Below are 10,528 nucleotides of genomic sequence, written 5' to 3' on the forward strand. Positions count from 1 at the left end.
GGGAAGAGAAATTTGGTGTTGCTCGGTGAATGGTGTATTGGTTATGTCCTGTCGGGTTTGTGTGATGTAGGTTATTTGCTCTACCATGGGTATGATGATTTTCTTTTGTTCTAGACATCAAATTGTATGTGGTTATCGATTTCGAGCATAGTGACTTGAGGTGGTCCATATAGAGCAGTGTTGGATAGGATCGCACATAGCAGAGAAGTTATGTAGAGGTATGATCTTGCGGGTTAGAGTCGTGTGTTACGTTCCTACGATGCGAGTCGGGTTCTCAGCCTTATGTTGTGGCGGTACTAGTGAGCTTGAAGTACAACTCTTTCATTTGAATCATTTTCATGATTGTAGGTATGTTCGGATTGTTGCTTATTGGTGCGCGTATTATGCAACTTGTGGCTTAGGCCTCTATTAAGGTGCCATGTCACCAAAGTGGTGTGTTGGATTAGAGGAGATCGTTGGGATCATTAATGAATACGAACGGGTTCGATTTCAGCATATTGGAAGGATAATATCGAGCTTCAGCTCAGAAATTTGTTATGGTATTTGCCAAAGGAAGAGTGTCCTCTTGAATAGTTAATCTGGAAAATGGTTATGGCTTACCGCATGTTTGAGATCATTAGCAGTATATAAAGGTGTTGGGGTGAGACTCTAGTTGATAAGAGTTTTTCTATTAGTGTTTCGGTGTTGTGTGCAGCTGCTATAATTAGAAGTTATCACTACGAGTGTTTGAGTTATGTGTCATATCAAGTGATTGCACCTGAGATTGCAAGTATGGGTGATTACAGCTTGTTCGGGATAATTATGAAAATAGATGTGAGATTCTGATCGTATCGATAACCTTAGAAGTGGAAATGTGGTTCTACGGTTTATGGGATCTGGACTGCAAAATTTTTAGTAACAATGTGTTATCAGACCTATATAAGATAGGGTGACATGGGATCACCCCCAGGCATATGCATGGTAAAGTTATTCAGCTATTGGTTGGATTCTAGAACAACTCTGGGCACGTTCGAGGATGAACGTATGTTTAAGTGGGGGAGGATGTAACGACCCGATCGGTCATTTTGAACTTCTGTACTTTGATCACCAGTCTTTGGGCATGACTTGCCCCGTGTATACATTATGCCTTATGTAAATCGTTGGTTTTGGTTTTCAGGGTAATCGGAATGAATTTGGAAGAACAGTTCTCAGTTTGAAGCCTTAAATTTGAAAGGTTTGACCAAAATTTGACTTATGTGTATTTGATCTCGGATGGGAATTTTTATGATTTGGTTAGCTCCTTTAGGTGATTTGGGACTTAGGAGCGTGATCGGAATGCATTTGGAAGTCCGTGGAAGGTTTAGGCTTGGATTGGCGAAATTGAGATTTCGGCGATTTCCGGTTGATAGGTGAGATTTTGATATAAAGGTCAGAATGAAATTCCGAGAGTTGCAGTAGCTTCGTTATGTCATTTATGACTTGTGTGCAAAATTTGGGGTCAATCGGACCTGATTTGATATGTTTCGGCGTTGTTTGTGGAATTTAAAATTTCTAAGTTCTTAAGTTTGAATCCGAAGTTGATTTGGTGTTTTGATGTTGTTTTGAGTGAGTCGAAAGCTCTACTAGGTGTTAATGATGTTATGGGAGGTGTTGGTATGTTTGGGTTGAGGTCTGATGGTTCCGGGTGTGTTTCGGGTGAGTTTTGAGCGAGTACGGACATTTCGGAACTTAGAAAATGGATGGGGGCAGAATTGTTAGCGCTGGCCGCGGTAGAATTATCGCTGGGCGCTCTGGTTTAGTGCTGCGTGAGGAAATGGTCCGCGGTCCGCGGTCATGAAGATCTGCAGATCGTCTGTCCAACTTCGGAAGCTCATATCATTTGATCCACAAGGAATTTTGAGATGATTTAAAATCGAAAATTGTAGCCCTTCGTTCCTAGTTTCTATAAAGGTAAAGATATCGCAATTTGGACATCTGTAACAAAAGTTATGGCCAAAATACTAAAGTCTGTCACTGTAGAGGGAGGCATGTGCGGTCGCGGTCGTTTTTGCGCGGACCGCACTGGCTTGTGCGGACCGCGGTCGATTTGGTGCGGCCCGCGGTAGCTGAAATCTGAGGGGGTACCTATAAATACGAGGTTTTGGATTTTTATTTAATATTTTGACCTAGAGAGCTCGGATTTTGGCGAGTTTTCGAGGGTTTTACAAGAAATTCATCAGGGTAAGTGATTTTAACTCAGATTTGACTAGAATACATGAATCTATCACTGAATTTATTATTTAATTCGTGATTTGGGATGAGATTTGGGAAGAAAATTGTGAATCCTTTCAAAAATGTAAAATGATGATTTGAAGAACCAAATGGTATCAGAATTGGATAATTTTAGTATGGTTGGACTCGTGAGGATATGAGGATTCTGAAAATGTAAATTTTACACGATTCTGAGACGTGGGCCCGGGGCTCGGGTTTTGCTAATTTTGGGATTTTTTATATTTTCCGAATATTTTCGCTTGGGCTATGTTCCCTTAGCATATTGTGACCTATTCGTTCTGATTTTGGATAGATTCGACGCGCGTGGAGGCTAATTTGAGAGGCAAGGGCATAGCAAGCTAAAGTTTTGGCCAGTTTGAGGTGAGTAATGATTTTAAATGATGTCCCGAGGGTTTGAAACCCCGGAATCGCACAATGTAGTGCTATACTAAGTTGAGATACATGCTGTGTGACGAGCGAGAGGTTCAATGCTATGGGGATTTTGACTTGGTCCATCTCGAATGATATTTTACTACATTTTTGATTGAGACATATACTTTATTATTGTGAATTGGGCTTGTTGCCATGCTTGGGGCCTTGTGCCGACCTGTAGAACCCTTAGGGGATTTTTGACTGGTTTTCCTCACTTATTTTGTTAAAGAATTTATATCCTCAGTCATGTTTCCAATTGTCTAAAAGAAAGATATGAACTAGATTTTTGAAATGTTAATCATAAATAGAAAGAGATATGAGGGCTGAGATCCCGACCGTACATTATGCATGAGAGGCTGTAATTTTTAAATGACTGAGAGGGGTCGAGGACCCAATAGTGAGGATATTTTATATGATATGGATCGGGCTGCGCGCCGCAGCAGATATATATATATTATACGTATTATGGATCGGGTTGCACGCCGCAACAATTACTTATATGGATCGGGCTGCACGTCGCACAAATTATATAGCGCTTGGGCTGAAGGAGCCCCTCCGAAGTCTGCACACCCCCAGTGAGCGCAGTCGACTATTATTCACATGATTTCCTCATTCACTGCTGCTTAAATAATTTTATTGTTTTGATATAGAACTGCTTAGTGCCTTTACGTGGTTTCATATTGTCAGTCATTATTTATTGTTATTACTCACTAGGTCGGAGTACTCACATTACTCTCTGCACCATGTGTGCAGGTACATGTATTCCTGAGGCATAGAGCGAGCTTTCCTGCCGTTCTGTTTTCATTGGAGTTATCGAGGTAGCTGCATGGCGTTCGCAGACCCGATTTCTCCTTCTATCTCCACTTATTATTCCGCATTTTAGACATATTTCTGTATTAGATTGTTCAAACCTTGTATTAGAGGCTCAGACTTGTGACACCGAATCAGTGGGTTGTTTTACACAGATTTTTCGTGATTATGGTTTCCGCACATTTCATCTATTAAAATTCATACTTCTATTTATATTAAATTGGTGTTAAATCCCGAAAATTGGTATTGAATTATAAAGAAAGAGATTGTGAGATGTTAATTGGTCGGGCTTGCCTAGTATTGTGTTGGGCGCCATCACGGCCGGGGTTGGGGTCGTTATAGCTAGGGACCTCGGAATTTGATTCCGGGCATACACCCAAGTCCCATATTTTACTACGGATCCTCTGGGACCATCAGAATACAGGTCCGGGTTCGTTTACCCAAAACGTTGACTGAAGTCAACAAATATCATGTTTTTAAGCCAAAAATCATCATTTCTTAAATTTTTCACGTAAGGGCTTTCCGGATACACTCTCGGACTGCTCACGCAAATCAAAAAGAGATAAAATGAGGTTTTTAAGGCCTCAGAACATGAATTCGACTTCTAAAATTTTGGGTCATTACATATATAGTTTGTTAGTCACCAAAGTGATCAAGCAATTATAATTTACCTCAGTAAGCTCAGAGAGGTGGCGGGACCTAAATTCGTTGATTATTGCCGCTATCTCTGACATTGGCAGCTTAGCGTAGAAGACACAATGTATACTCATAATTTTATTTGCTTCACGATGGTTATAGATTGCCAAAAGCAAACTACAAGGAGGTCGAGATGCAAAATGCAGTGCGCAGCAAGATTATTGCATCAGAAGATCCAACAATTGGTCCTTCCCGTCAAGAATGTTAAAGTATACAGTAGAACAAATCTCTATCCAATCATAAATTATAATACGCATTTCAGCTTTGAGGTAAATCATTTTCTAACAAAAAGTTCGAAAAAATCACTCTAATTTAATATTTCAGGGAAGGATTGTGGGCAATTATGCAGTTGTGAAGTGCTTTAAAATCACTGTATCACATAAAGAGGTAATAGGCCGCTGAATTTGAATGAAACCTTGAGAAAGCCATATGCGATAACTCTGAAGGACTAGTGTAGAATGATACCTGATGATAAGCTATTGAATCATCATCCATATCACTCTACAGTATTGGGACGAAACTTCTCAAATCAGAATTTGGTTATACTGATTACTTACCAGCTCATAACTAGCTACATAACAGAATATCTAGGGTTGCTTATCAAATCTACTTACTTGTGCAAGGACAGCAGCGGCCAACTGCAGGCTTGGTTCCAAGGTCTCAGGCACAACCTGTACAAGTTTTTATCCACCTCAGTCAATGCATTGTTCATCATTTATCCAACTATCAAATGTGCAACTATTTCCTCTTTTATGCATGATATGTTACAACTACAAAATTTTACCACAGCGCAACATAATACACCAGCAATAAACAAAATTTCAAGACTCAGAATCCAAATGTTATCAAGAGATATACAGAATGCTAAGTGAAAAAATATGAACAAGTTTTCAACGAAAAGATCAACAGCAGAAATTAGAATAAGAAAGATACTGCTGTTGCTCCAGCCTTTTCTAGATTGAGGCCATGATCCACATCATGAGCACGTACAAATGTTTTCACATTGGGAAAGTACTTGCTCAAGGCCCAAACAGTTCTGTAATTTGCACCGGGAGTATCTAATGTTATTGCGGCAGCACATGCTCTTTCACCTCCAACTTTATGTAGAACCTAGTAATCGGAACACAGAATGTCAAAATAAAATACCCGAAATGATAATCTTAAGTTCAGGAATTTGCTTTACCTCTCGGCTACCAGCATCACCAAAGTATACAGGAAGGTCAAGTGCACGACCAACTGCAACTCGTTCACTGCATTTATATGGAAACATCTGTTAAGACGAGCCTCAGGATATTCATGATAACTGATAACAATAGCAACATTTCCTGCACTCCCCCCCCCCCCCCAAAAAAAAAAAAACCTTTCTTTAGATGCAGTAATCAAGTTAATACTTGTTGATGCTCTTATAATCAACTGCTGAAAATCTAAGTACTCTAGAGCTATATGATGATAGTCAAGATCCAATTACAATCAAAGCTCCAGCATATAAGGAAACTCTAGTACCCTTTTATCTTTTTGAGAAATTCAGGTAACCATGTCTACACATAAGATACTGCGTACAGCCACACAATCCATCTAAGTAGTTAAGAGTACTGTAGAGAGCAACATTACAAGCTTTGGTTGGGAACCAACTTTGATTCTAATTCATATCTGATTTGCTATGTTGCTCGGACTCGGGTGTGGGTATCCGATCTGGGCGCGGATCCAAAGATGGGTCCTTCATAATCTAAATTTTAAGATTCAGGGATACGGGATCTAGATACGGGTGCGGGGATTCGGCAAAAAATAATTCAAAATTCTAAAGATAGATTTATAAAAATATCCTAAATTATCTGGTGTGGGGATCCAGATACAGATACACGTTTCACGGATACGGGTGGACTATTGAAGTTATGCCATTTCCTATGTCTTCAAATATGTACTAACTTTTATCTTGAGAAATCAAAGTCCCATTTTTTTTCCTCAAACTTGTCCATGGATTGTGGTCAAAGTATCCAATGCCGGGTTGGCCATATCCGGTACGAATCTCAGACCCTTACCCTTACTAGTGTCATGTAGACACGGGTGCGGCGCTGAAATGAGGAGTCCGCGCAACATAGCTGATTTGTGAAATATCTAAAAGTTCAATTAAGGACTTCTCTGTTCTGGACCAGTTTCCTCAGTTCTCTGGCTTGGCACTGGTACTGGCACTCTTACAGGAAAACCATCATCTGATTCTCTTTCACTGTCATCCCTTCGATGCATGCATGAATATGAACATTTTATATAGATAGAGAAAAACAAAAACTTTTACTTTAATATCCTAAAGGTTGATAATGACTGATGACTCACAAATAACAAACTATATAATATCTTATAAAATTTTCTGATGTTTATTTTATGTGTGCATTTATATTTATATAGTTTGTTAGTCACTAAAGTGGTCAAACTAGTATGTTCATGAAAAGTTTGCATACATTAACTTATATTTTATCCATGAAATTAATGAAATGCCTATAATTATAAATTAGTGGATAAATTAATTTTCACTATTGCTAGAACTTAAGGATTACCCAAAGGTGAATCAATTATTCTATGAATAGTGAATATGATGAGGTAAAATTAATATTCTTTAGTCAAATATATATTGTCTGTCCAAAGATGGCATATATATTTGGTTAAAAATATTTAATTACCTATTAAAGACTGAATGACATTTAAATTATCATAGTGTATCGTAGTATTTACCCAAAGGAGAATTGTGATATGCTTTAATTGTTTTACTGGATCCATATTGATTTGTGAGCATGTATTATCTATTTTACAGATATTCCTCTTCATTCGCATGCTTCATTTGTTACTGTGTTCAATGGATTGAACTTCTCTGAATGGCAGGAACAAGTCCAGTTCCACTTAGGTGTAATGGATCTTGACTTGGCTCTGCTGAATGATAAGTCCGCTGCCATTACTGATACGAGCAGTGTGGATGAGAAGTCTTTCCATAAAACATGGGAACGCTCTAACACTTTGAGCCTTATGTTTATGTGAATAAGTATTGCCAACAACATTAAGAGTACTATTCCGCAAACAAAAAGTGCCAGGGAATACCTATAGTTTGTGGAAGAACGTTTTCGTTCTGCAGATAAGTCTCTCGCTGGTACATTAATGGCTGAACTCACGACTATGAAGTTTGATGGGTCGCGTTGTATGCAAAATCGTATCATATAGGTGACTAATATTGCATCAAGACTTCAGACCTTGGGGGTGAAAGTTGATGACTCCTTCCTGGTTCAGTTTATTCTAAACTCGTTGCCTCCTCATTATGGACCTTTTTAAATTAACTATAACACTATTAAGGATTAGTGGAATGTTAGTGAATTGTCCAGTATGCTTACTTAGGAGGAGTCAAGACTTAAGAAAAAAGAAAGTCATCGAATTAACTTTATGGATCAAGGAGCTGGTAAAAGACTTAAAGTGAAGGCCAACAAGTTCAAGAAGAAGAAAGAACTCGCTAAAGCTCCACAGGATGCTAACAAGGAACACAAGGCAGAAACATGTTGTTTTTGTAACAAGGAAAGACACTATCAGAATGATTGCCTGAAACGTAAGGCTTGGTTCGAAAGGAAAGGTACAATTAGTGCTTTTGTATGTTTTGAATCAAATTTAATAGAAGTTCCTAATAATACTTGGTGGCTTGATTCTGGTGCAACTGCTCGTGTATCTACTACATTGCAGGGATTCCTTACGATCCAATCTACAAATCCAAATAAGGATTTCTTGTTCATGGAAAATCGTATGAAGGCTCCAATTGAAGGCATAGGGACTTACTGTTTGATCATGGAGACTGGACGTCACCTTGATCCATTACAGACTCTTTATGTACCTTCAGCTTCTAGGAATTTGATTTCTCTTTCAAGACTTGATGTTCCTGGATTTGATTTAATATTTGGAAATGGATGTTTCAATTTATATAAAAATGCTAATTTTTATGATTCTGGTTTTTTAGTGATGGTTTATATAAATTGAAACTCGATATTGGTTTTTCTGAATCCCTTCTTGCTCTTTAACATAATATTGGAATTAACGTAGTTCACTAGATGAAAGTTCTGTTTACTTGTGGCATAGACGTTTGGGTCATATATCCAAAGAAAGGTTAGTAAAGAATGAGATTCTTCCGAATCTAAATTTTACTGATCTTACTATATGTTTGGATTCCATTAAGGGAAAGCAAAACAAGCATAGTAAGAAATGTGCCACAAGAAGCACCCAGCTTCTTGAAATTATACACATTGATATTTGCGGACCCTTTGATGTTTCATCTTTTGGTGGGAAAAAATATTTTATCACTTTTATCAATGACTTTTCACGTTATGGATACATCTATTTGATGAAAGGAAAAACTCAAGCAACAGATGCTCTCAAAATGTTTGTTAATAAGGTTCAAAGGCAATTAGATACAAAGGTGAAAATCATTAGGTCAGATAGATGTGGTGAATGTTATGGAAAATATAATGATTCAGGACAATATCTAGGTCCATTTGCAATATTCCTCGAAGAATGTGAGTGTTACATAAAGACGTAATCGAACACTTATGGATATGGTTAGGAGCATGATGAGTAATTCCTCATTACCCAAATAATTATGGATGTATGCTCTTAAAACCGTTGTATATTTATTAAATAGGGTTCCTAGTAAGATAGTTCCAAAAACTACTTTTGAACTGTGGACAGGAAGAAAACCTTGTTTAAGGCACCTGCATATTTGGGGTTGCCCAGCAGAAGTTAGAGTTTATAATCCACAAGAAAAGAAATTAGATTCTCGAACATAAGTGGTTACTTTATTGGATACCCAGAGAAATCTAAAGGGTATGTTTTTTTACTGTCCAAACCATAGTTCGAGAATTGTTGAAATTGGTAATGCAAGATTCATCGAGAATGGTGAAGTTAGTAGGAGTGTTGAAAAATAAAGCATGGACATAAACGAGGTGAGGGTTAATATTCCGTTACCCACGAATGTGCCTACTTCCACACAAATACCAAATATTTTTCCAGTTGTTGAAGAACACTTTGACAATATCGAGCAATATTTGGATGAAACACTTCATGAAGAAACTAACTCACAAATATTTGACATAAATGAACTACAAGAAATGCCATTAATAAAATCCATGTCATGACCCAATTCCATCGTATGTCGTGATGGCGCTCAACACCATTGTTAGGTAAGCCAACACTGATCAATCTAGTTGTTTCCCATTTTAAAATAAGTTTACTAAGTGAATAGCATTCCTCATTATTGAAAGATTTAGAAATTTACGGATGTAAAAAAAATGATTAGACGAAAGCATATGAGTGCAAATCGTAATCATAAAAAGAAATCCAAAATTGTAAGTCTACTAGTGTATGCCAAGACCTGGTGTTACAAATATATGAAATATACAACAGAATACTAGTCTACTGTCCGGAAGGAAATACAGCTCAGTTGGGTGATTTTGGACATAGGAACGCGTCTGAATTGTGATTTGGAAGTCCGTAGTAGAATTTGGCTTGAAATAGTGAAAGTTGGAATTTTAGAAAGTTTGACCGGGAGTGAACTTTTTGATATCGGGGTCGGAATCTGATTTCGAAAGTTAGAACAGGTCCATAAAGTCAAATATGACTTGTGTGCAAAATTTGAGGTCAATCGGACGTGATTTGATAGGTTTCGGCATCGGTTGTGGAAGTTTGAAATTTCAAGTTCATTGATTTCGAATAGAGGTGTGATTCGCCATTTTGGATGTTTTTATGTATGTTTTGGGGCCTCAAGTAGGTCTTTATTATGATAAGGGACTTTTTGGTATGTTCGAACAGGTTCCCCAGGGGCTCGGGTGAGTTTCGGATAGGTTTGGGTTGTGTTACGCTCGTTTTTTATGTTTCGGCATCGTTTTTCAAGCATAAATGGTATCACATTAAGCAAATGAGCTTCGATTTCTGTTTTTATTGAAGCAGAGCCATGGCAAAAAGAATCATCGAATTTGGACATCGTATGAGAATTTTATGGTCATTTTACTAAAAATTGGGTTGCCAGATTTTTCAGATTAATTACGAAATTGCTACTGAATTCGTATTTAAAAATCTGCAGTATTTTTAAATATTAAAACCAACATATCTCCTGCAATATAAGATGAAATGGAGTGATTCAAGAGCCTAACTTGACTAAAATTTTACAAGAAATCCATTGGAGATATCAAAAGTGAGTTTCGAGATCGTTTGGTAAGAGAAGTGAGGCAGAATAGCTGGCAGAAAAATATATAAAATAAGGGTTTGTTCATTTGGTCATATTTTGAGTTGGGGAGCTCGGATTTGGGCGATTTTGGAAGAGATTTTCACCATATGTATTGGT

This window comes from Nicotiana tabacum, chromosome 3 (assembly GCF_000715075.1).
Source record: "Nicotiana tabacum cultivar K326 chromosome 3, ASM71507v2, whole genome shotgun sequence".
Lineage (NCBI taxonomy): Eukaryota > Viridiplantae > Streptophyta > Magnoliopsida > Solanales > Solanaceae > Nicotiana > Nicotiana tabacum.